The sequence below is a fragment of the Oncorhynchus keta genome, chromosome 11 (genome assembly GCF_023373465.1).
Source record: "Oncorhynchus keta strain PuntledgeMale-10-30-2019 chromosome 11, Oket_V2, whole genome shotgun sequence".
Taxonomy (NCBI): domain Eukaryota; kingdom Metazoa; phylum Chordata; class Actinopteri; order Salmoniformes; family Salmonidae; genus Oncorhynchus; species Oncorhynchus keta.
This window is the reverse complement of record NC_068431.1, coordinates 15,794,751-15,819,228: the sequence shown is the minus strand read 5'-3', so window position 1 is coordinate 15,819,228 and position 24,478 is coordinate 15,794,751. Positions and strand designations below refer to the sequence as shown.

Here is a 24,478-nt window from a genome sequence, read left to right as displayed (position 1 = left end):
TATTATGGACCAATAACTACTGAGTTATACTGGATGACACAAATGAGTACACACTGAAAGAGATGGTTGTAGAAATGAATTTCCAGATAAACAAATCATGAGTGAATGGATGGAATCCAGGAAGACATAAATAAATATCCTATAAAAGTTGGCCTGCTCCCTAAATTAGAACATCTGTACACGATGTCTGAGTAAGTAATGATGCCAACATATCACATCATATTAGATAGGGACATGGCATGGACTTCAATGGCCTGCAGATGGCAGCACCGCCAAACAGGCATGGCAATACTCAACTCAAGAACCAATCAATGTGCCAACCACTGGGCAAATAGCCTCATTGTTAATGCAATTTAGTTCATGTCATAACGTCAACATTTTTTAAACACACCAACACACTGAGAAAGAGGGTCATCTTCAGTATATCAGCCAGTTACACAACTGTTAAAAAGCCAACAAGTTGGGAAACAAGAATACACACACCGTAGTTCTCCGTTGATGTCAGAGTCAATCCATTCCATCTTGATTTAGAGAATGCCCTCTTCCACTCACGGGATCAAACAAAATGGCGCCAAATGAGTGTAGCCAGAGGCCAGCACAGAAACTCACTAGGGAAGCGCAGTATGCAGATTTTCATACTGCTCCTATACCCTACACGGGTACATGGTATTATCGGCAGTGCACACAAGGGGTGCCAATTCTTTTAATAGATTTGGATTTGTTTTTTGACACACAAAACAAAAAATGTAGGCAACCGGGATCTTAATCCAGCAGGGGATTGAACGTCTGCTGTAGCGAAGAAGCTTGATCTTTCATACTAGCCACTTAGCTAGTATGTTAACAAACCAATGCCTAGTTGGAGCCCTGAGCTGGAAATCATTTAAATTTGGCCCATCTTAGATAGCCAGCTGAGTTATAAGCCAGGCCGGGAGCCCCAAAACACCCAAAATAAATAAATAAATATACACACCCACTTATTTCAAAACACCTCTATATACACATGATACACCGCCCAAGCCTAGCGCACACTCAGAGAAGCACTAGCGCGCACACACATGTAACGGATGTGAAACGGCTAGCTTAGTTAGCGGTGCGCGCTAAATATCGTTTCAATCGGTTACGTCACTTGCTCTGAGACCTTGAAGTAGTAGTTCCCTTTGCTCTGCAAGGGCCGCGGCTTTTGTGGAGCGATGGGTAACGATGCTTCGAGGGTGACTGTTGTCGATGTGTGCAGAGGGTCCCTGGTTCGCGCCCGGGTATGGGCGAGGGGACGGACGTAAAGTCATACTGTTACACACACACACACACACACACACACACACACACACACACACACAAATTAGTCCAGTGGTTGGCTTAATGGTGTTAGAGATACAGGGGACACGGCAGCACTGCATTGGTCTCACACAAACTCTCTGTGAACCAGCCCACCCTGAGATTATCCCCACCTCCACTCACTAACACTCCCTGACCTCTTCCCTCTCTCCCAAAGCGCCTTCTGCACTCAAACACACAAGAGCAGTACTGTGAACCAAAGTCTACATCAAGATACAGTCCAGGGAGTGGAGGAGAAGAGGGCAAGCGAGGGAGGGAGAATATTATCTTTACAGAACCCCCACCTCTGTAGTAAGATGCATGGGGCTCTTGCAGATGAGATTGCAGGAAATTGAGACATGTAAATTCATTTAAGTTGGATTTGAAGGTGACAAGTACAAAGGTGTGGCGGGGGGAGTGAGAGAGTGAGCGCGAAAGAGTGAGAGGGCGAGAGAGAGAGAGAGAGAGCGAGCGAGCGAGACAGAGTGCGAGCGAGTGCGAGCGAGAGCGAGTGAGAGCGCGTGAGAGCGCGAGCGAGCGAGAGCGCGAGCGCGACAGACAGAGAGCGAGCGCGACAGACAGAGAGCGAGCGCGACAGACAGAGAGCGAGCGCGACAGACAGAGAGCGAGCGCGACAGACAGAGAGCGAGCGCGACAGACAGAGAGCGAGCGCGACAGACAGAGAGCGAGCGCGACAGACAGAGAGCGAGCGCGACAGACAGAGAGCGAGCGCGACAGACAGAGAGCGAGCGCGACAGACAGAGAGCGAGCGCGACAGAGACAGAGAGCGAGCGCGACAGAGACAGAGATCGACAGAGACAGAGATCGAGCGCGACAGAGACAGAGAGCGAGCGCGACAGAGACAGAGAGCGAGCGCGACAGAGACAGAGAGCGAGCGCGACAGAGACAGAGAGCGAGCGCGACAGAGACAGAGAGCGAGCGCGACAGAGACAGAGAGCGAGCGCGACAGAGACAGAGAGCGAGCGCGACAGAGACAGAGAGCGAGCGCGACAGAGACAGAGAGCGAGCGCGACAGAGAGTGAGCGCGACAGAGAGCGAGCGCGACAGAGACAGAGAGCGAGCGCGACAGAGAGCGAGCGCGACAGAGAGCGAGCGCGACAGAGACAGAGAGCGAGCGCGACAGAGACAGAGAGCGAGCGCGACAGAGACAGAGAGCGAGCGACAGAGCGAGCGACAGAGAGCGAGCGACAGAGAGCAGCGACAGAGCGAGCGCGACAGAGAGCGAGCGCGACAGAGACAGAGAGCGAGCGCGACAGAGAGCAGAGCGCGCGACAGAGACAGAGAGCGAGCGCGACAGAGACAGAGAGCGAGCGCGACAGAGACAGAGAGCGAGCGCGACAGAGACAGAGAGCGAGCGCGACAGAGACAGAGAGCGAGCGCGACAGAGACAGAGAGCGAGCGCGACAGAGACAGAGAGCGAGCGCGACAGAGACAGAGAGCGAGCGCGACAGAGACAGAGAGCGAGCGCGACAGACAGCGAGCGAGTGCGACAGAGCGAGCGACAGAGAGCGAGCTCGACACACACAGGGAGAAGAGAAAAGGCTGCCGGGTGAAGACTCTTATCTCCCTCCACCTCATACATAATGATGACAGTCAAAGGACTAGGTAGTTACTCTCTTTGGTTTTATGCCAACGCACAAATCAGAGCCAGCAGCATAAGCATGATGCCAGACCAAATAACTAATAATGAAAGTTGAGTGCGTCACAATTCATTTCACTGTTCCTTGTTGAGGCGGCATCTAGGCTAGCACGTGTCACACATCAGACTGTCATTCTGGAACCAAAAAAGGAAATAGGATGAGAATGTTTTAGTTAAGACAATTTTAGCGTTGATGTTCCCGGTCCTAAAGAGATACCAAAGAGTTGAATCACCACCCTTCCTGTGTTGCAACAGAATGTAAACTGAGGAGGAATGGCTGTCATTACTCCAGTAGGTAGTGACAGTATTGTGACAGCCAGGATGTTGAGTGGTGGCGTGGTGCTGACACTGGCCCCGCCAGCTAGCTGGGACTTTTGCTCCAGACAGAGGATGTAGTCAGAGTGGCAGCCGGGACAGAAAAACAGGCACGACAACAGTCTACTGCTGACGCTGTCTGTGTCTCCTTCTCAGGGAGACAGTTACTAATAGTATAAGGAGCCATCCAGGTTTAATCGTCCTGCCAAGGCCATCCTAAATCACCCAATTGTAATTAGTGGGAGCCACTTCTGTGTGTGTACAGGTTTAAAGACATTACATAAATCAATTAAATGTACCCTCTCTGCTAGTTGGAGTGAGAGAATTACAGCAGGTCAAAACTCTAAAGCCCTCTTGAGGAATGGTTATTTATGTACTCCGTATCAGAGGGATGGGTCCAGGTCTCTGCCAGGGAGGTTTGATGTGTATGTCTGGGACATTAATATTTATAGGGGGGCTTGACACACCTGTAGCAGACTGCCTGCCTCTCCCCTGGCATGTGCACCATACTCAAACAGCACTGAGACAGAGTAACAGAAGGAGAGACAGACAGACAGACAGAAGAGAGAGAGAAAATGGGCCCCAGCCTGCCTCACTGTGCTAGGTGCTGTTAGAAACAGCAAGGTGTGAGGGAGGGGAAGGTAGCCCTGTCAGGGGCTTTCAGTAAAGATGGCCATGGTCAATGCTACCCAGCTGAAGGACACAGAAGGCTAAACACTGGTTAACACCGACCACCAAATCCAGTGAGGGTTAGCCCCCCCTCCTCCTGCCCCCTTCTCCTCACAGATGCTTCCTGCCCTCCTACCCTGCTCCACCCCCCACCATGTACAACAACAACAGGCCCAGGAAGAGACCACCGGACTGAAACAGGGGGGTCCAGCCTGCAGGGGCTGCAGTCTGCCAGCCAAACCCTTTAGTTCTCCTGTGTTATTGCTGGTTCTGGACCGTGTCATCTACAGTTGGCAACGTGCTCTGGGTCCTCCAGATGGTGGAAAACATTGGGGCAAAGGGAGTACCGTCTGACAGCTTAGTGTGGAGTCCTAACTAACAGTGTTGATGGACATAGCTTTACAGTTATTGGTTTAACAAGTTGTTATTGGTTTAACTGAAACCAGACTGTAAGCGGTGGTTGGGTGTACAGGCTCATACAGGCTTAACCTCCAGGATCAGTGAACTACTATGTGAAACCCTGCAGGAACAAGCAGATACTGTATTCATTTATCTTGTTCCTTTGCACCTCAAGTATCTCTATTATGCACATCTATCACTCCAGTAATTGCTATATTGTCATTTCTTCACCACTATGGCCTATTTATTGCCTTACCTCCCTTATCTCACCTCATTTGCACACACTGTATATAGACTTTTTCTACTGTATTATTGACTGTATGTTTGTTTATTCCATGTGTTGTTTGTGTTTATTGTGTATTGTGTTGTTATGTGTTTATTCCTGTTGTTGTATGGGTCGAATTGCTTTATTCTTGGCCAGGTCGTAGTTGTAAATGAGAACTTGTTATCAACTAGCCTATCTGGTTAAATAAATGTGAAATAAACCATTAAAAGATATCGAAAGAGATGTCTCAAACTCAATCTGCCTGGAAGGACAGGCACACTGCCACCCCTGCTTGTATATATGAATACCCAGTGGGGGAAAAATCAATAGCACTAAGATGATGGAAACAGCTGAAATGGGTGATGCTACCCTGGCTGAAAAATCATCAGCACCTGGGTCTGGGCCACATCACTGACATTAGAGCTGTGGGTCTGGGCCACATCACTGACATTAGAGCTGTGGGTCTGGGCCACATCACTGACATTAGAGCTGTGGGTCTGGGCCACATCACTGACATTAGAGCTGTGGGTCTGGGCCACATCACTGACATTGGAGCTGTGGGTCTGGGCCACATCACTGACATTAGAGCTGTGGGTCTGGGCCACATCACTGACATTAGAGCTGTGGGTCTGGGCCACATCACTGACATTAGAGCTGTGGGTCTGGGCCACATCACTGACATTAGAGCTGTGGGTCTGGGCTACATCAGTGACATTAGAGCTGTGGGTCTGGGCCACATCACTGACATTAGAGCTGTGGGTCTGGGCCACATCACTGACATTAGAGCTGTGGGTCTGGGCCACATCACTGACAGAGCTGTGGGTCTGGGTCTGGGCCACATCACTGACAGAGCTGTGGGTCTGGGTCTGGGCCACATCACTGACAGAGCTGTGGGTCTGGGTCTGGGCCACATCACTGACAGAGCTGTGGGTCTGGGGAGGGGCCACATCACTGATATTAGAGCTGTGGGTCTCACTGGGCTGTGGGTCCCACATCACTGACATTAGAGCTGTGGGTCTGGGCCACATCACTGACAGAGCTGTGGGTCTGGGCCACATCACTGACAGAGCTGTGGGTCTGGGTCTGGGCCACATCACTGACAGAGCTGTGGGTCTGGGCCACATCACTGACAGAGCTGTGGGTCTGGGTCTGGGCCACATCACTGACAGAGCTATGGGTCTGGGGAGGGGCCACATCACTGACAGAGCTGTGGGTCTGGGGAGGGGCCACATCACTGACAGAGCTGCACTGACAGAGCTGTGGGTCTGGGTCTGGGCCACATCACTGACAGAGCTGTGGGTCTGGGTCTGGGCCACATCACTGACAGAGCTGTGGGTCTGGGGAGGGGCCACATCACTGACAGTAGAGCTGTGGGTCGGGGGAGGGGCCACATCACTGACAGAGCTGCACTGACAGAGCTGTGGGTCTGGGTCTGGGCCACATCACTGACAGAGCTGTGGGTCTGGGTCTGGGCCACATCACTGACAGAGCTGTGGGTCTGGGGAGGGGCCACATCACTGATATTAGAGCTGTGGGTCGGGGGAGGGGACACATCACTGACAGTAGAGCTGTGGGTCGGGGGAGGGGCCACATCACTGACATTAGAGCTGTGGGTCGGGGGAGGGGCCACATCACTGACATTAGAGCTGTGGGACTGGAGAGGAGCTGTGTGTGTGTTTCAGAGGGATGGCTAGTAATGGGATCATCTGCAGTAAGCATGTCTGTGGGGCTCCACCATGAGAAGACTCAGTATTCTCAGGCCATTTGGTCCCATAATGGCAGCAGCAGCCCGAGCAGCACAGTGGTTATACCAATGAAGAGTTTGACCAGGGCTATTTCCCAAAATGGCACCCTACTCCCAACTTAGTGCACTACTTTTGACCAGGGCCGGTAGGCATCAAAAGAAGTGCATTGTATAGGGAACAGGGTGCCATTTGGGACAGGACCAGATCAGAGTACTCAACAATGCTCATCATCACATGTAATGGACAGTAATTACACAGACCAGAGATATGGCTACTGTTTTTTGAATGCTACTAGCTATCTGTTTCAAAAAATAAAAACATAAATAAAGCTGAGCTGGATATGGCTTTAATATTGCAGTGCAGTATCAGGTAAGTTCTTCTGCATGATAATGGTGACAAGGCAAGAGAGGATACACGGTTCTCACAACATTATGTAACGCTAGAGAGTAACATACAAAGTCAACATCCAGTAGATAATAAGGGAGCTAGGTCAGTAGGGAGGTAGGGAGCTAGGGAGGAAGGTAGGTAGGGAGCTAGGTCGGTAGGTCAGTAGGTATGTAGGTCGATAGACAGGGAGCTAGGTCGGTAGGTAGACAGGGAGCTAGGTCGGTAGGGAGCTAGGTCGGTAGGGAGCTAGGTCGGTAGGGAGCTAGGTCGGTAGGGAGCTAGGTCGGTAGGGAGCTAGGTCGGTAGGTAGGTCGGTAGGTAGGTAGGGAGCGAGGTCGGGAGCTAGGTCGGTAGGTAGGTAGGGAGCGAGGTCGGGAGCTAGGTCGGTAGGTAGGTAGGGAGCGATGTCGGTAGGGAGCTAGGTCGGTAGGTAGGTAGGGAGCTAGGTCAGTAGGTAGATAGGGAGCTAGGTCAGTAGGTAGATAGGGAGCTAGGTCAGTAGGGAGCTCGGTCAGTAGGGAGCTAGGTTAGTAGGTAGGTAGGGAGCTAGGTCGGGAGGGAGGTAGGTCAGTAGGTAGATAGGGAGCTAGGTCAGTAGGGAGCTCGGTCAGTAGGGAGCTAGGTCAGTAGGTAGGTAAGGAGCTAGGTCAGTAGGTAGGTAGGGAGCTAGGTCAGTAGGTAGGTAGGGAGCTAGGGAGGAAGGTAGGTAGGGAGCTAGGTCGGTAGGTCAGTAGGTATGTAGGTCGATAGACAGGGAGCTAGGTCGGTAGGTAGACAGGGAGCTAGGTCGGTAGGGAGCTAGGTCGGTAGGGAGCTAGGTCGGTAGGGAGCTAGGTCGGTAGGTAGGTCGGTAGGTAGGTAGGGAGCGAGGTCGGGAGCTAGGTCGGTAGGTAGGTAGGGAGCGAGGTCGGGAGCTAGGTCGGTAGGTAGGTAGGGAGCGATGTCGGTAGGGAGCTAGGTCGGTAGGTAGGTAGGGAGCTAGGTCAGTAGGTAGATAGGAGCTAGGTCAGCAGGCAGATAGGAGCTAGGTCAGTAGGAGCTCGGTCAGTAGGAGCTAGGTTAGTAGGTAGGTAGGGAGCTAGGTCGGGAGGGAGGTAGGTCAGTAGGTAGATAGGGAGCTAGGTCAGTAGGGAGCTCGGTCAGTAGGGAGCTAGGTCAGTAGGTAGGTAAGGAGCTAGGTCAGTAGGTAGGTAGGGAGCTAGGTCAGTAGGTAGGTAGGGAGCTAGGTCAGTAGGTAGGTAGGGAGCTCGGTCAGTAGGTAGGTAGGGAGCTCGGTCAGTAGGTAGGTAGGGAGCTCGGTCAGTAGGTAGGTAGGGAGCTCGGTCAGTAGGTAGGTAGGGAGCTCGGTCAGTAGGTAGGTAGGGAGCTCGGTCAGTAGGTAGGTAGGGAGCTCGGTCAGTAGGTAGGTAGGGAGCTCGGTCAGTAGGGAGCTAGGTCAGTAGGTAGGTTGGGAGCTCGGTCAGTAGGGAGCTAGGTCAGTCGGTAGGTAGGGAGCTAGGTCAGTAGGTAGATAGGGAGCTAGGTCAGTAGGGAGCTCGGTTAGTAGGGAGCTAGGTCAGTAGGTAGGTAGGGAGCTAGGTCAGTAGGTCGATAGGGAGCTAGGTCAGTAGGGAGCTCGGTCAGTAGGGAGCTCGGTCAGTAGGTAGGTAGGGAGCTAGGTCAGTAGGTAGGTAGGGAGCTAGGTCAGTAGGTAGGTAGGGAGCTAGGTCAGTAGGTAGGCTAGGTCAGTAGGGAGCTAGGTCAGTAGGGAGCTAGGTCAGTAGGGAGCTAGGTCAGTAGGGAGCTAGGTCAGTAGGGAGCTAGGTCAGTAGGCAGGTAAAGGGAGCTAGGTCAGTAGGCAGGCAGGAGCCAGGTCAGTAGGCAGGCAGGAGCCAGGTCAGTAGGTAGGAGCTAGGTCAGTAGGCAGGTAGGAGCCAGGTCAGCAGGTAGGTAGGAGCCAGGTCAGTAGGCAGGGGAGCTAGGGTCAGTAGGTAGGTAGGGAGCTCGGTCAGTAGGTAGGTAGGAGCTCGGTCAGTAGGCAGGTAGGGAGCTCGGTCAGTAGGTAGGTAGGGAGCCCGGTCAGTAGGTAGGTAGGGAGCTCGGTCAGTAGGTAGGTAGGAGCCCGGTCAGTAGGCAGGCAGGAGCCGGTCAGTAGGTAGGTAGGAGCCCGGTCAGTAGGTAGGTAGGGAGCTAGGTCAGTAGGCAGGTAGAGAGCTAGGTCAGTAGGCAGGTAGGAGCTAGGTCAGTAGGCAGGCAGAGAGCTAGGTCAGTAGGCAGATAGGAGCCGGTCAGTAGGCAGGTAGGGAGCTCGGTCAGTAGGTAGGTAGGGAGCTCGGTCAGTAGGTAGGTAGGGAGCTCGGTCAGTAGGGAGCTAGGTCAGTAGGTAGGTAGGGAGCTCGGTCAGTAGGGAGCTAGGTCAGTCGGTAGGTAGGGAGCTAGGTCAGTAGGTAGGTAGGGAGCTCGGTCAGTAGGTAGGTAGGGAGCTCGGTCAGTAGGTAGGTAGGGAGCTCGGTCAGTAGGTAGGTAGGGAGCTCGGTCAGTAGGGAACTAGGTCAGTAGGTAGGTAGGAGCTCGGTCAGTAGGAGCTAGGGTCAGTCGGTAGGTAGGAGCTAGGTCAGTAGGTAGATAGGAGCTAGGTCAGTAGGAGCCCGGTTAGTAGGAGCTAGGTCAGTAGGTAGGTAGGAGCTAGGTCAGTAGGTCGATAGGGAGCTAGGTCAGTAGGGAGCCCGGTCAGTCGGTAGGTAGGGAGCTAGGTCAGTAGGTAGATAGGGAGCTAGGTCAGTAGGAGCTCGGTTAGTAGGAGCTAGGTCAGTAGGTAGGTAGGAGCTAGGTCAGTAGGTCGATAGGAGCTAGGTCAGTAGGAGCTCGGTCAGTAGGAGCTCGGTCAGTAGGTAGGTAGGAGCTAGGTCAGTAGGTAGGTAGGGAGCTAGGTCAGTAGGTAGGTAGGGAGCTAGGTCAGTAGGTAGGTAGGGAGCTAGGTCAGTAGGTAGGTAGGGAGCTAGGTCAGTAGGTAGGTAGGTCAGTAGGGAGCTAGGTCAGTAGGGAGCTAGGTCAGTAGGGAGCTAGGTCAGTAGGGAGCTAGGTCAGTAGGTAGGTAGGTCAGTAGGGAGCTAGGTCAGTAGGGAGCTAGGTCAGTAGGGAGCTAGGTCGGGAGGGAGGTAGGTCAGTGGGGAGCTAGGTCAGTAGGTCAGTGGGGAGCTAGGTCAGTAGGTCAGTAGGGAGCTAGGTCAGTAGGTAGGTAGGGAGCTAGGTCAGTAGGTAGGTAGGGAGCTAGGCCAGTAGGTAGGTAGAGAGCTAGGTCAGTAGGTAGGTAGAGAGCTAGGTCAGTAGGTAGGTAGAGAGCTAGGTCAGTAGGTAGATAGGGAGCTAGGTCAGTAGGTAGGTAGGGAGCTCGGTCAGTAGGTAGGTAGGGAGCTAGGTCAGTAGGTAGGTAGGGAGCTAGGTCGGGAGGGAGGTAGGTCAGTGGGGAGCTAGGTCAGTAGGTCAGTGGGGAGCTAGGTCAGTAGGTCAGTAGGGAGCTCGGTCAGAAGGGAGCTAGGTCAGTAGGTAGGTAGGGAGCTAGGTCAGTAGGTAGGTAGGGAGCTAGGTCAGTAGGTAGGTAGGGAGCTAGGTCAGTAGGTAGGTAGGGAGCTAGGTCAGTAGGTAGGTAGGGAGCTAGGTCAGTAGGTAGGTAGGGAACTCGGTCAGTAGGTAGGTAGAGAGCTAGGTCAGTAGGTAGATAGGGAGCTCGGTCAGTAGGTAGGTAGGGAGCTCGGTCAGTAGGTAGGTAGGGAGCTCGGTCAGTAGGTAGGTAGGGAGCTAGGTCAGTAGGGAGCTAGGTCAGTAGGTAGGTAGGGAGCTCGGTCAGTAGGGAGCTAGGTCAGTCGGTAGGTAGGAGCTAGGTCAGTAGGTAGGTAGGGAGCCCGGTCAGTAGGCAGGTAGGAGCTCGGTCAGTAGGCAGGTAGGAGCCCGGTCAGTAGGTAGGTAGGAGCTCGGTCAGTAGGAGCTAGGTCAGTAGGCAGGTAGGAGCTCGGTCAGTAGGAGCCCGGTCAGTAGGCAGGTAGGGAGCTAGGTCAGTAGGTAGGTAGGGAGCTAGGTCAGTAGGTAGGTAGGGAGCTAGGTCGGGAGGGAGGTAGGGAGCTAGGTCGGGAGGGAGGTAGGTCAGTGGGGAGCTAGGTCAGTAGGTCAGTGGGGAGCTAGGTCAGTAGGTCAGTAGGGAGCCCGGTCAGAAGGAGCTAGGTCAGTAGGTAGGTAGGAGCCAGGTCAGTAGATAGGCAGGAGCTAGGTCAGTAGGTAGGTAGGGAGCTAGGTCAGTAGGCAGGCAGGAGCTAGGTCAGTAGGTAGATAGGAGCTAGGTCAGTAGGAGCTCGGTTAGTAGGAGCTAGGTCAGTAGGTAGGTAGGAGCTAGGTCAGTAGGTCGATAGGAGCTCGGTCAGTAGGAGCTTGGTCAGTAGGTAGGTAGGAGCTAGGTCAGTAGGCAGGTAGGAGCTAGGTCAGTAGGTAGGTAGGAGCTAGGTCAGTAGGTAGGTAGGAGCTAGGTCAGTAGGAGCTAGGTCAGTAGGGAGCTAGGTCAGTAGGGAGCTAGGTCAGTAGGGGTCAGCTAGGTCAGTAGGGAGCTAGGTCAGTAGGAGCTAGGTCAGTAGGTAGGTCAGGAGCCAGGTCAGCAGGCAGGTAGGAGCTAGGTCAGTAGGCAGGCAGGAGCCAGGTCAGTAGGCAGGTAGGAGCCAGGTCAGTAGGTAGGCAGGGAGCCAGGTCAGTAGGCAGGTAGGAGCTAGGTCAGTAGGCAGGTAGGAGCTCGGTCAGTAGGTAGGTAGGAGCCGGTCAGTAGGCAGGTAGGAGCCCGGTCAGTAGGTAGGTAGGGGAGCCCGGTCAGTAGGTAGGTAGGGAGCCCGGTCAGTAGGTAGGTAGGAGCTCGGTCAGTAGGTAGGTAGGGAGCTAGGTCAGTAGGTAGGTCAGGCAGGCAGGAGCTAGGTCAGTAGGTAGATAGGAGCCAGGTCAGTAGGTAGGTAGGGAGCTCGGTCAGTAGGTAGGTAGGGAGTTAGGTCAGTAGGTAGGTAGGAGCTAGGTCGGGGAGGTCAGGGAGGTCAGTAGGTCAGCTAGCCAGGTCAGTAGGTCAGTGGGGAGCTAGGTCAGTAGGTCAGTAGGAGCTAGGTCAGTAGGTAGGTAGGAGCTAGGTCAGTAGGTAGGTAGGAGCTAGGTCAGTAGGTAGGTAGAGAGCTAGGTCAGTAGGTAGGTAGAGAGCTAGGTCAGTAGGTAGATAGGAGCTAGGTCAGTAGGTAGGTAGGGAGCTCAGGTCAGTAGGTAGGTAGGAGCTAGGTCAGTAGGTAGGTAGGGAGCTAGGTCGGGAGGGAGGTAGGTCAGGGGGAGCTAGGTCAGGGTCAGGGGAGCTAGGTCAGTGAGGGTCAGCAGGTCAGTCAGGTCAGGTGGGGAGCTAGGTCAGTAGGTAGGTAGGAGCTAGGTCAGTAGGTCAGGTAGGAGCTAGGTCAGTAGGCAGGTAGGAGCTAGGTCAGTAGGCAGGTAGGAGCTAGGTCAGTAGGTAGGTAGGGAGCTAGGTCAGTAGGTAGGTAGGGAGCTAGGTCAGTAGGTAGGTAGGAGCTAGGTCAGTAGGTAGGTAGGAGCTAGGTCAGTAGGTAGGTAGGGGAGCCAGCTAGGTCAGTAGGTAGGTAGGGAGCTAGGTCAGTAGGCAGGTAGGAGCCAGGTCAGCAGGTCAGGCAGGAGCCTAAGTCAGTAGGCAGGCAGGAGCCCGGTCAGTAGGCAGGCAGGAGCCCGGTCAGCAGGGAGCCAGCTAGTCAGTAGGCAGGTCAGGTCAGTAGGTAAATAGGCAGACTAGAGCCAGGTCAGTAGGCAGGCAGGAGCCCGGTCAGTAGGAGCCAGGTCAGTAGGCAGGCAGGAGCCAGGTCAGTAGGCAGGCAGGAGCTAGGTTGGGAGGAGGTAGGTCAGTGGGGAGCTAGGTCAGTAGGTCAGTAGGAGCCCGGTCAGAAGGGAGCTAGGTCAGTAGGTAGGTAGGGAGCAAGGTCGGTAGGGAGGTAGGTCAGTGGGGGGGGGGTAGGGAGCTAGGTCAGTAGGAAGATAGGGAGCTAGGTCAGAAGGTAGGTAGGGAGCTCGGTCAGTAGGTAGGTAGGGAGCTAGGTCAGTAGGGAGCTAGGTCAGTAGGTAGGTAGGGAGCTAGGTCAGTAGGTAGATAGGGAGCTAGGTCAGTAGGTAGGTAGGGAGCTCGGTCAGTAGGGAGCTAGGTCAGTAGGTAGGTAGGGAGCTAGGTCAGTAGGTAGGTAGGGAGCTAGGTTGGGAGGGAGGTAGGTCAGTGGGGAGCTAGGTCAGTAGGTCAGTAGGGAGCTCGGTCAGAAGGGAGCTAGGTCAGTAGGTAGGTAGGGAGCAAGGTCGGTAGGGAGGTAGGTCAGTGGGGGGGGTAGGGAGCTAGGTCAGTAGGAAGATAGGGAGCTAGGTCAGAAGGTAGGTAGGGAGCTCGGTCAGTAGGTAGGTAGGGAGCTAGGTCAGTGGGGAGCTAGGTCAGTGGGGAGGTAGGGAGCTAGGTCGGTAGGGAGCTAGGTCAGTAGGTAGATAGGGAGCTAGGTCGGTAGGGAGCTAGGTCAGTAGGTAGGTAGGGTGCTAGGTCAGTGGGGAGCTAGGTCAGTGGGGAGGTAGGGAGCTAGGTCAGTAGGTAGGTAGGGAGCTAGGTCAGTGGGGAGGAAGGGAGCTAGGTCAGTGGGGAGGAAGGGAGCTAGGTCAGTAGGTTGATAGGGAGCGAGGTCAGTAGGGAACTTGGTCAGTGGGGAGGTAGGGAGCTAGGTCAGTAGGTTGATAGGGAGCGAGGTCAGTAGGGAACTTGGTCAGTGGGGAGGAAGGGAGCTAGGTCAGTAGGTTGATAGGGAGCGAGGTCAGTAGGGAACTTGGTCAGTGGGGAGGTAGGGAGCTAGGTCAGTAGGTAGATAGGGAGCTAGGTCAGTGGGGAGGTAGGGAGCTAGGTCAGTAGGTAGATAGGGAGCTAGGTCAGTAGGTAGATAGGGAGCTAGGTCAGTAGGTAGATAGGGAGCTAGGTCAGTAGGTAGATAGGGAGCTAGGTCAGTAGGTAGATAGGGAGCTAGGTCAGTAGGTAGATAGGGAGCTAGGTCAGTAGGTAGATAGGGAGCTAGGTCAGTAGGGAGCTAGGTCAGTAGGTAGGTAGGGAGCTCGGTCAGTAGGTAGGTAGGGAGCTCGGTAAGTAGGTAAGTAGGGAGCTAGGTCAGTAGGTAGGTAGGGAGCTAGGTCAGTAGGTAGATAGGGAGCTAGGTCAATAGGTAGGTAGGGAGCTCGGTCAGTAGGGAGCTTGGTCAGTAGGTAGGTAGGGAGCTAGGTCAGTAGGTAGGTAGGGAGCTAGGTCAGTAGGTAGGTAGGGAGCTCGGTCAGTAGGGAGCTAGGTCAGTAGGGAGCTCGGTCAGTAGGGAGCTAGGTCAGTAGGGAGCTAGGTCAGTAGGTAGGTAGGGAGCTCGGTCAGTAGGGAGCTTGGTCAGTAGGTAGGTAGGGAGCTAGGTCAGTAGGGAGCTTGGTCAGTAGGTAGGTAGGGAGCTAGGTCAGTAGGTAGGTAGGGAGCTAGGTCAGTAGGTAGGTAGGGAGCTCAGTCAGTAGGGAGCTAGGTCAGTAGGGAGCTCGGTCAGTAGGGAGCTAGGTCAGTAGGGAGCTAGGTCAGGAGGTAGGTAGGGAGCTAGGTCAGTAGGTAGATAGGGAGCTAGGTCAGTAGGTAGGTAGGGAGCTCGGTCAGTAGGGAGCTAGGTCAGTAGGTAGGTAGGGAGCTAGGTCAGTAGGTAGATAGGGAGCTCGGTCAGTAGGGAGCTAGGTCAGTAGGTAGGTAGGGAGCTAGGTCAGTAGTTAGGTAGGGAGCTAGGTCAGTAGGTAGGTAGGGAGCTAGGTCGGGAGGGAGGTAGGTCAGTGGGGAGCTAGGTCAGTAGGGAGCTCGGTCAGAAGGGAGCTAGGTCAGTAGGTAGGTAGGGAGCAAGGTCGGTAGGGAGCTAGGTCAGTAGGAAGATAGGGAGCTAGGTCAGAAGGTAGGTAGGGAGCTAGGTTGGTAGGGAGCTAGGTCAGTAGGAAGATAGGGAGCTAGGTCAGAAGGAAGGTAGGGAGCTAGGTCGGTAGGGAGCTAGGTCAGTAGGTAGGTAGGGAGCTAGGTCAGTGGGGAGCTAGGTCAGTGGGGAGGTAGGGAGCTAGGTCAGTAGGTAGGTAGGGAGCTAGGTCAGTGGGGAGGAAGGGAGCTAGGTCAGTGGGGAGGAAGGGAGCAAGGTCAGTGGGGAGGAAGGGAGCAAGGTCAGTGGGGAGGAAGGGAGATAGGTCAGTGGGGAGGAAGGGAGCTAGGTCAGTAGGTTGATAGGGAGCGAGGTCAGTAGGTAGATCAGGAGCGAGGTCAGTAGGGAACTTGGTCAGTGGGAGCTCGGTCAGTCGGGAGCTCGGTCAGTCGGGAGCTCGGTCAGTCGGGAGCTCGGTCAGTCGGGAGCTCGGTCAGTCGGGAGCTCGGTCAGTAGGTCAGTAGGGAGCGAGGTCGATAGGGAGCTAGGTCAGTAGGTCGATAGGGAGCTAGGTCAGTAGGTAGATAGGGAGCTAGGTCAGTAGGTAGATGGGGAGCTAGGTCAGTAGGTAGATGGGGAGCTAGGTCAGTAGGTAGATGGGGAGCTAGGTCAGTAGGTAGATAGGGAGCTAGGTCAGTAGGTAGATAGGGAGCTAGGTCAGTAGGTAGATAGGGAGCTAGGTCAGTAGGTAGATAGGGAGCTAGGTCAGTAGGTAGATAGGGAGCTAGGTCAGTAGGGCAGATAGAGCCAGGTCAGTAGGTAGATAGGAGCCAGGTCAGTAGGTAGATAGAGTAGGCAGAGCTAGGTCAGTAGGTAGATAGGGAGCTAGGTCAGTAGGTAGATAGGGAGCTAGGTCAGTAGGTAGATAGGGAGCTAGGTCAGTAGGTAGATAGGGAGCTAGGTCAGTAGGATAGATAGGGAGCTAGGTCAGTAGGTAGATAGGGAGCTAGGTCAGTAGGTAGATAGGGAGCCAGGTCAGTAGGTAGATAGGGAGCTAGGTCAGTAGGTAGATAGGAGCTAGGTCAGTAGGCAGATAGGGAGCTAGGTCAGTAGGCAGATAGGAGCTAGGTCAGTAGGTAGATAGGGAGCTAGGTCAGTAGGTAGATAGGGAGCTAGGTCAGTAGGTAGATAGGGAGCTAGGTCAGTAGGTAGATAGGGAGCTAGGTCAGTAGGTAGATAGGGAGCTAGGTCAGTAGGTAGATAGGGAGCTAGGTCAGTAGGTAGATAGGGAGCTAGGTCAGTAGGTAGATAGGGAGCTAGGTCAGTAGGTAGATAGGGAGCTAGGTCAGTAGGTAGATAGGGAGCTAGGTCAGTAGGTAGATAGGGAGCTAGGTCAGTAGGTAGATAGGGAGCTAGGTCAGTAGGTAGATAGGGAGCTAGGTCAGTAGGTAGATAGGGAGCTAGGTCAGTAGGTAGATAGGGAGCTAGGTCAGTAGGTAGATAGGAGCTAGGTCAGTAGGTAGATAGGGAGCTAGGTCAGTAGGTAGATAGGGAGCTAGGTCAGTAGGTAGATAGGGAGCTCGGTCAGTAGGTAGATAGGGAGCTCGGTCAGTCGGTAGATAGGGAGCTAGGTCAGTCGGTAGATAGGGAGCTAGGTCAGTCGGTAGATAGGGAGCTAGGTCAGTAGGTAGGTAGGGAGCTAGGTCAGTAGGTAGGAAGGGAGCTAGGTCAGTAGGTAGGAAGGGAGCTAGGTCAGTAGGTAGGCAGGGAGCTAGGTCAGTAGGTCAGTAGGTAGATAGGGAGCTAGGTCAGTAGGTAGATAGGGAGCTAGGTAGATAGGGAGCTAGGTCGGTAGGTAGATAGGGAGCTAGGTCAGTAGGTAGATAGGAGCTAGGTCAGTAGGTAGATAGGGAGCTAGGTCAGTAGGTAGGTAGGGCTCAGGGAGCTAGGTCAGTAGGTAGATAGGGAGCTAGGTCAGTAGGCAGATAGGGAGCAAGGTCAGTAGGTAGATAGGGAGCAAGGTCAGTAGGTAGATAGGAGCAAGGTCAGTAGGCAGATAGGGAGCAAGGTCAGTAGGCAGATAGGGAGCAAGGTCAGTAGGTAGATAGGGAGCTAGGTCAGTAGGCAGAAGATAGGGAGCTAGGTCAGTAGGTAGATAGGGAGCAAGGTCAGTAGGTAGGATAGGAGCAAGGTCAGTAGGTAGATAGGGAGCTAGGTCAGTAGGTAGGTCATCAGGGAGCTAGGTCAGTAGGTAGATAGGGAGCTAGGTCAGTAGGTAGATAGGGAGCTAGGTCAGTAGGTAGATAGGGAGCTAGGTCAGTAGGTAGATAGGGAGCTAGGTCAGTAGGTAGATAGGGAGCTAGGTCAGTAGGTAGATAGGGAGCTAGGTCAGTAGGTAGATAGGGAGCTAGGTCAGTAGGTAGATAGGGAGCAAGGTCAGTAGGTAGATAGGGAGCAAGGTCAGTAGGTAGATAGGGAGCAAGGTCAGTAGGTAGATAGGGAGCAAGGTCAGTAGGTAGATAGGGAGCAAGGTCAGTAGGTAGATAGGGAGCAAGGTCAGTAGGTAGATAGGGAGCAAGGTCAGTAGGTAGATAGGGAGCAGGTCAGTAGGTAGATAGGGAGCTAGGTCAGTAGGTAGATAGGGAGCTAGGTCAGTAGGTAGATAGGGAGCTAGGTCAGTAGGTAGATAGGGAGCTAGGTCAGTAGGTAGATAGGGAGCTAGGTCAGTAGGTAGATAGGGAGCTAGGTCAGTAGGTAGATAGGGAGCTAGGTCAGTAGGTAGATAGGGAGCTAGGTCAGTAGGTAGATAGGGAGCTAGGTCAGTAGGTCAGTAGGTAGATAGGGAGCTAGGTCAGTAGGGAGCAGTCAGTAGGCAGGGTCAGTAGGGAGCTAGGTCAGTAGGTAGGTAGGAGCTAGGTCAGTAGGTAGGTAGGAGCTAGGTCAGTAGGTAGATAGGGAGCTAGGTCAGTAGGTAGATAGGGAGCTAGGTCGGTAGGTAGATAGGGAGCTAGGTCAGTAGGTAGATAGGGAGCTAGGTCAGTAGGTAGATAGGGAGCTAGGTCAGTAGGTAGATAGGGAGCTAGGTCAGTAGGTAGATAGGGAGCTAGGTCAGTAGGTCAGTAGGGAGCTAGGTCGGGAGGGAGCTAGGTCAGTAGGTAGGTAGGGAGCTAGGTCAGTGGGTAGGTAGGGAGCTAGGTCAGTGGGTAGGTAGGGAGCTAGGTCAGTAGGTAGATAGGGAGCTAGGTCAGTAGGTAGATAGGGAGCTAGGTCAGTAGGTAGATAGGGAGCTAGGTCAGTAGGTAGATAGGGAGCTAGGTCAGTAGGTAGATAGGGAGCTAGGTCAGTAGGTAGATAGGGAGCTAGGTCGGGAGGGAGCTAGGTCAGTAGGTAGGTAGGGAGCTAGGTCAGTGGGTAGGTAGGGAGCTAGGTCAGTAGGTAGATAGGGAGCTAGGTCAGTAGGTAGATAGGGAGCTAGGTCAGTAGGTAGATAGGGAGCTAGGTCAGTAGGTAGATAGGGAGCTAGGTCAGTAGGTAGATAGGAGCTAGGTCAGTAGGTAGATAGGGAGCTAGGTCAGTAGGTAGATAGGGAGCTAGGTCAGTAGGTAGATAGGGAGCTAGGTCAGTAGGTAGATAGGGAGCTAGGTCAGTAGGTAGATAGGGAGCAAGGTCAGTAGGTAGATAGGGAGCAAGGTCAGTAGGTAGATAGGGAGCAAGGTCAGTAGGTAGATAGGGAGCAAGGTCAGTAGGTAGATAGGGAGCAAGGTCAGTAGGTAGATAGGGAGCAAGGTCAGTAGGTAGATAGGGAGCAAGGTCAGTAGGTAGATAGGGAGCAAGGTCAGTAGGTAGATAGGGAGCAAGGTCAGTAGGTAGATAGGGAGCAAGGTCAGTAGGTAGATAGGGAGCAAGGTCAGTAGGTAGATAGGGAGCAAGGTCAGTAGGTAGATAGGGAGCAAGGTCAGTAGGTAGGTAGGGAGCTAGGTCAGTAGGTAGATAGGGAGCTAGGTCAGTAGGTAGGTAGGGAGCTAGGTCAGTAGGGAGCTAGGTAGGTAGGGAGCTAGGTCAGTAGGTAGATAGGGAGCTAGGTCAGTAGGGAGCTAGGTAGGTAGGGAGCTAGGTCAGTGGGTAGGTAGGGAGCTAGGTCAGAAGGTAGATAGGGAGCTAGGTCAGTAGGTAGATAGGGAGCTAGGTCAGTAGGTAGATAGGGAGCTAGGTCAGTAGGTAGATAGGGAGCTAGGTCAGTAGGTAGATAGGGAGCTAGGTCAGTAGGTAGATAGGGAGCTAGGTCAGTAGGTAGATAGGGAGCTAGGTCAGTAGGTAGATAGGGAGCTAGGTCAGTAGGTAGATAGGGAGCAAGGTCAGTAGGTAGATAGGGAGCAAGGTCAGTAGGTAGATAGGGAGCAAGGTCAGTAGGTAGATAGGGAGCAAGGTCAGTAGGGAGCTAGGTCGGGAGGGAGCTAGGTCAGTAGGTAGGTAGGGAGCTAGGTCAGTGGGTAGGTAGGGAGCTAGGTCAGTAGGTAGATAGGGAGCTAGGTCAGTAGGTAGATAGGGAGCTAGGTCAGTAGGTAGATAGGGAGCTAGGTCAGTAGGTAGATAGGGAGCTAGGTCAGTAGGTAGATAGGGAGCTAGGTCAGTAGGTAGATAGGGAGCTAGGTCAGTAGGTAGATAGGGAGCTAGGTCAGTAGGTAGATAGGGAGCTAGGTCAGTAGGGAGCTAGGTCGGGAGGGAGCTAGGTCAGTAGGTAGGTAGGGAGCTAGGTCAGTGGGTAGGTAGGGAGCTAGGTCAGTAGGTAGATAGGGAGCTAGGTCAGTAGGTAGATAGGGAGCTAGGTCAGTAGGTAGATAGGGAGCTAGGTCAGTAGGTAGATAGGGAGCTAGGTCAGTAGGTAGATAGGGAGCTAGGTCAGTAGGTAGATAGGGAGCTAGGTCAGTAGGTAGATAGGGAGCTAGGTCAGTAGGGAGCTAGGTCAGTAGGGAGCTAGGTAGGTAGGGAGCTAGGTCAGTAGGTAGATAGGGAGCTAGGTCAGTAGGGAGCTAGGTCGGGAGGGAGCTAGGTCAGTAGGTAGGTAGGGAGCTAGGTCAGTGGGTAGGTAGGGAGCTAGGTCAGTAGGTAGATAGGGAGCTAGGTCAGTAGGTAGATAGGGAGCTAGGTCAGTAGGTAGATAGGGAGCTAGGTCGGGAGCTAGGTCGGGAGGTCGGTAGGGAGCCAGGTCGGGAGGTCGGTCGGGAGCTAGGTCGGTCGGAGCTAGGTCGGTCGGAGCTAGGTCGGTCGGAGCTAGGTCGGTCGGGAGCTAGGTCGGTCGGGAGCTAGGTCGGTCGGGAGCTAGGTCGGTCGGGAGCTAGGTCGGTAGGTAGGTAGGGAGCTAGGTCAGTAGGTAGTCAGTAGAACAGGATGATCTATTTTGGATGCAATTTGAATGAGATTGAGAAAGACTGCGAGAGGGTGCTCACACGTTGCATTAAATCAGTGCACAATATTAATTTTAAAACTCTGCATCTGAATTAAAACAAAAAACGTTTTATTAAAAAAAAGGTGACCCCCAAAAGTCAGATGAAGACATAAATCCGACATTTGGCACTCATATTACTGTAGCATAGGCTATGCTGCAGCAAATACAGGACCTACATGTCATAAGAAAAAAATGTTACCCTGAGGTAGATGATAGGTCTACATGCATTGTGAAATGCGCTCCATACTGAAATTAGCTGCATGTCACCACCCTGCGCGTTGATGAATGATCAAGCAGAAAGCATAGAGAAGATAGATTTCGAAATTGCATAAAATGTAACAGTTCCATTTCAAGTCATGCTGTTCATATGAATAATTTATTATAATTTACCGGATCCTCGCAGTTATTTATCCTGGGAAAAGGGAGTGGTTTTGGGCAGTAAATCTTGGTAACAGTGTTCCCGCCTTTCAACCCTACTTTCCACCAGACACTGGGAGATTAATTCCCTTTGCAGCAGGACAATAACCTAAAACACAAGGCCACATCTACACTAGAGTTGCTTACCAAGAAGACAGTGGATGTTCCTGAGTGACCTACAGTTTCGACTTACAGTGCATTTAGTATTCAGACCCTTTCCCTCTTTCTACATTATGTTACATTACAGCCTTATTCTAAAAAAAAAAATTTTTTATTCCACTTTAACAAAATGTGGAATAAGTCAAGGGGTGTGAATTCTGTCTGAAGGCACTGTAGGTAGGGAGGGGAAGGAGGGAGGTAGGTCAGTAGAAAGGTAGTAGTTTTGGGCGATATACCAGGGTATTTCGAAATACACAGATGGTATGATTTCAATACCGTTTCGTTCTTATAACTATAAGTTAAGCATAACTGTAGGAAATCTAAGATGTGTCAGATAAATTATATCCAGCTAAGGGCTCCAGCTATTCATTTGGTTTGCTAACTTGCTCGCTAAGTGGCTTGATGTCAAGATCAAGCTTCTTGGTTACAGCAGAGACATTCAATCCCCTCCTGGACCAAGAACCCGGTTGAGTTATTTGTGAGTGAGATTTTAGAAATAGCGCCCCTTGTGTGCACATCCAGTAGTACCAAATGACAAGAAAAAAATGTGAACGTAATCAAATGTGTGAATTAGGCCTATATTTTACCCATTGCAGCTTCACAATGAACTACAATGTTATCTAAAATGAAGAATTAGAGCCCCATTACTGTTATACCAAACTAGTATTTAACAATCTTCCAAGGCCAATGCATCACAGCAACAAAGATATGAATTGATTTTTCACATGTTGATTGCCAATATTTCCCCCCCCTCATCTTTTGCCACCTAGTACACATTCAAATAATACTTTGGATATGATAAAATGCTTCAAATCTGACTCATCCTGATGATAAAAGATGCTTGGATGTGAAGCTCCATATCTAGTGAGAACTAGAGGCTGGGCCGAGAGACAGTTACCCCACTAGCAGAGCCTGTCAACAGCACAACCTTCCCCTGCCTGACTGCCCTGTCCCTGGATCCATTTCACTGCAGCTTTTTCTCCCCTCTGCCTACATTACTATTAAAAGGTAATCAATCCACACTGATTATGCCAAAGTTCTCCAACCCCATTGATTGCCGATGTAGCAAGACTAAGCGCCCTGCACTTGAGCAGGGAAGCACTCTCCCCTGAGGGAAGGAAAGACGGTGGCCAGCGAGCTAATAAAAATCAACACGGCAGAACAGAAGGCAACAAGCCTTAAAGTTAGCAAACCCTTGACACCTGTCCTGATCCCAGACCAGAGCAGTCAACAGGGGAGAATGGTTGGATTCTAAAAACTCTGTGCTCTGGGTTCCATTAAGAACCCTGCCTGGAAGTTCACTTAGACAAATGTACATCCCAAATGACACCCTATTCCCTATATAGTGTACTACCAGTGACTTTGGTCTCTCTCAGGCCCATCAAAACAACTAAAGTCAGAGCCAGTCAGAACCAGGAATTCAGTGACACAAAGGGAGGAGACCGGCTCCAGGGAGGTTCATAGGGTTCCAGACAGGGAGAGTAGTGGAATATTTAGAATTCTGTCATCTGTTGCCAAGCTTCCGTTCCAGGTGAATCAGAGACGCCCCCTTGTTAATCTTATTCCAAAATGTTTGAATATTCATTAACCTCTTACCTCCACCCGACACGCAGGCGTCCCATCTAGACATATATATATATGGAAATGCAAATGCGCTACGCTAAATGCGCTACGCTAAATGCTAATAGCACTCGTTAAAACTCAAACGTTCATTAAAACACACGTGCAGGGTACTGAATTAAAGCTACACTCGTTGTGAATCCAGCCAACAAGTCAGATTTTTAAAATGCTTTTCAGCGAAAGCATGAGAAGCTATTATCTGACAGCATGCAACACCCCTAAAGACCCGCAGGGGATGTAAACAAAATAATTAGCATAGTCGGCGCTACACAAAATGCAGAAATAAAATATAAAACATTCATTACCTTTGACGATCTTCTTTGTTGGCACTCCTAGATGTCCCATAAACATCACTATTGGGTCTTTTTTTCGATTAAAATCGGTCCATATATAGCCTAGATATCGATCTATGAAGACTGTGTGATCAAGGAAAAAAACAGCGTTTTATAACGCAACGTCATTTTTTAAAATAAAAAAAGTTGACGATAAACTTTCACAAAACACTTCGAAATACTTTTGTAATGCAACTTTAGGTATTAGTAAACGTTAATAATCGATCAAATTGATCACGGGGCGATGTATATTCTATAGCTCTACGTCTTGAAATAATGTCCGGGTAAATCTCAACCAAAATATCCTGTTGGAGACCGGAAGAAATGGGCTGTCTCTTGTTCGTTTGACCAAGAAAGAAATCCTAGGCAAATGACAAGACTGTTGACATCGTGTGGAAGCTGTAGGTATTGCAACCTCGGCTCCAGGTAATGTGGTTTCTATTCAACAATACATTCAAGTGGCGCATTGATATATTTTCCAGTTTTCAGTGATCAGATTTTCCTGCGCTTTTCGATGAAACGCACGTTCTGTTATAGTCACAGCCGTGATTTAACCAGTTTTAGAAACGTCTGAGTGTTTTCTATCCACACATACTAATCATATGCATATACTATATTCCTGGCATGAGTAGCAGGGCGCTGAAATGTTGCGCGATTTTTAACAGAATGTTCGGAAAAGGTAAGGGGTAGGATCAACAGGTTAAGGCATGGTTCTCAACATCAATATTCAACACCAACTCATGAGTTGTTCAGCAGTCAATAGTCCTGAAGTCCAGCTCTGTCCACAAACATAACTGATGAGGACTTCGGTAGATTAATACTGGCAGTGAATCTCTTATTAAGATGAAAACCAAAAAGGCAGAACATAAAACATTCCAAGCCATATAATTGTACATCAAAGAGATGGGAGTAAATAGTCTGGACGGCCAACAAGTGAGCGTCAGAGATGCTCTCTTCAAAGAGATGGGAGTAAATAGTCTGGACGGCCAACAAGTGAGCGTCAGTGATGCTCTCTTCAAAGAGATGGGAGTAAATAGTCTGGACGGCCAACAAGTGAGCGTCAGAGATGCTCTCTTCAAAGAGATGGGAGTAAATAGTCTGGACGGCCAACAAGTGAGCGTCAGAGATGCTCTCTTCAAAGAGATGGGAGTAAATAGTCTGGACGGCCAACAAGTGAGCGTCAGAGATGCTCTCTTCAAAGAGATGGGAGTAAATAGTCTGGACGGCCAACAAGTGAGTGTCAGAGATGCTCTCTTCAAAGAGATGGGAGTAAATAGTCTGGACGGCCAACAAGTGAGCGTCAGAGATGCTCTCTTCAAAGAGATGGGAGTAAATAGTCTGGACGGCCAACAAGTGAGTGTCAGAGATGCTCTCTTCAAAAAGTAGACACAAATTAATAGGATTAGCTCGGCACAACACCAGTTATGATGACAACGCTATTTCTGACCATACTGTAGCTTCAGTCAGTCTGGTACTTGAGCTGATGGGCTTCCAGGGAAACCTCAACATTTCAGAGGTCTGCTCATCACCGACGGGCGGCAAACAATTGTCACTAGATCCGTCTTCAAACAGGCTGCTTCTCATCTCATGGTGCTCTCATACAGAGGATTATACACAGGACTACACATCGCTCAACTATGGATGAAGAGGTTTTGTCTCCAATCATAGAAGTGTCAGAGTAGGGCAATTTTTATTTGTATCTTTATTTAACTAGGCAAGTCAGTTAAGAGCAAATTCTTATTTACAATGACGGCCTAGGAACAGTGGACTAGCTGCCTTGGTTTTTTATGGTGAACCTTACTTGGCTACCTGACAACTT

The 24,478-nt window shown here is 51.6% G+C and overlaps 1 protein-coding gene and 1 long non-coding RNA gene across 12 annotated transcripts in view; one reads left to right on the top strand and one right to left on the bottom strand.

Moving 5' to 3' along the window:
* LOC118390645 (rap guanine nucleotide exchange factor 6) overlaps positions 1-24,478 on the bottom strand; it is a 185,173-nt gene that overhangs the window by 74,027 nt on the left and 86,668 nt on the right. The window lies entirely within an intron of this gene.
* LOC127933093 (uncharacterized) lies at positions 16,947-20,027 on the top strand. Of its 3 annotated transcripts, none has more exons than XR_008147345.1 (3): positions 16,947-17,272; positions 18,360-18,651; positions 19,028-20,027. It is a non-coding gene; the product is annotated as an uncharacterized LOC127933093 (long non-coding RNA). The 3 variants fall into 3 exon arrangements; XR_008147346.1 differs by having other exon boundaries at positions 18,336-18,651; positions 19,052-20,027; XR_008147344.1 differs by having other exon boundaries at positions 18,336-18,651.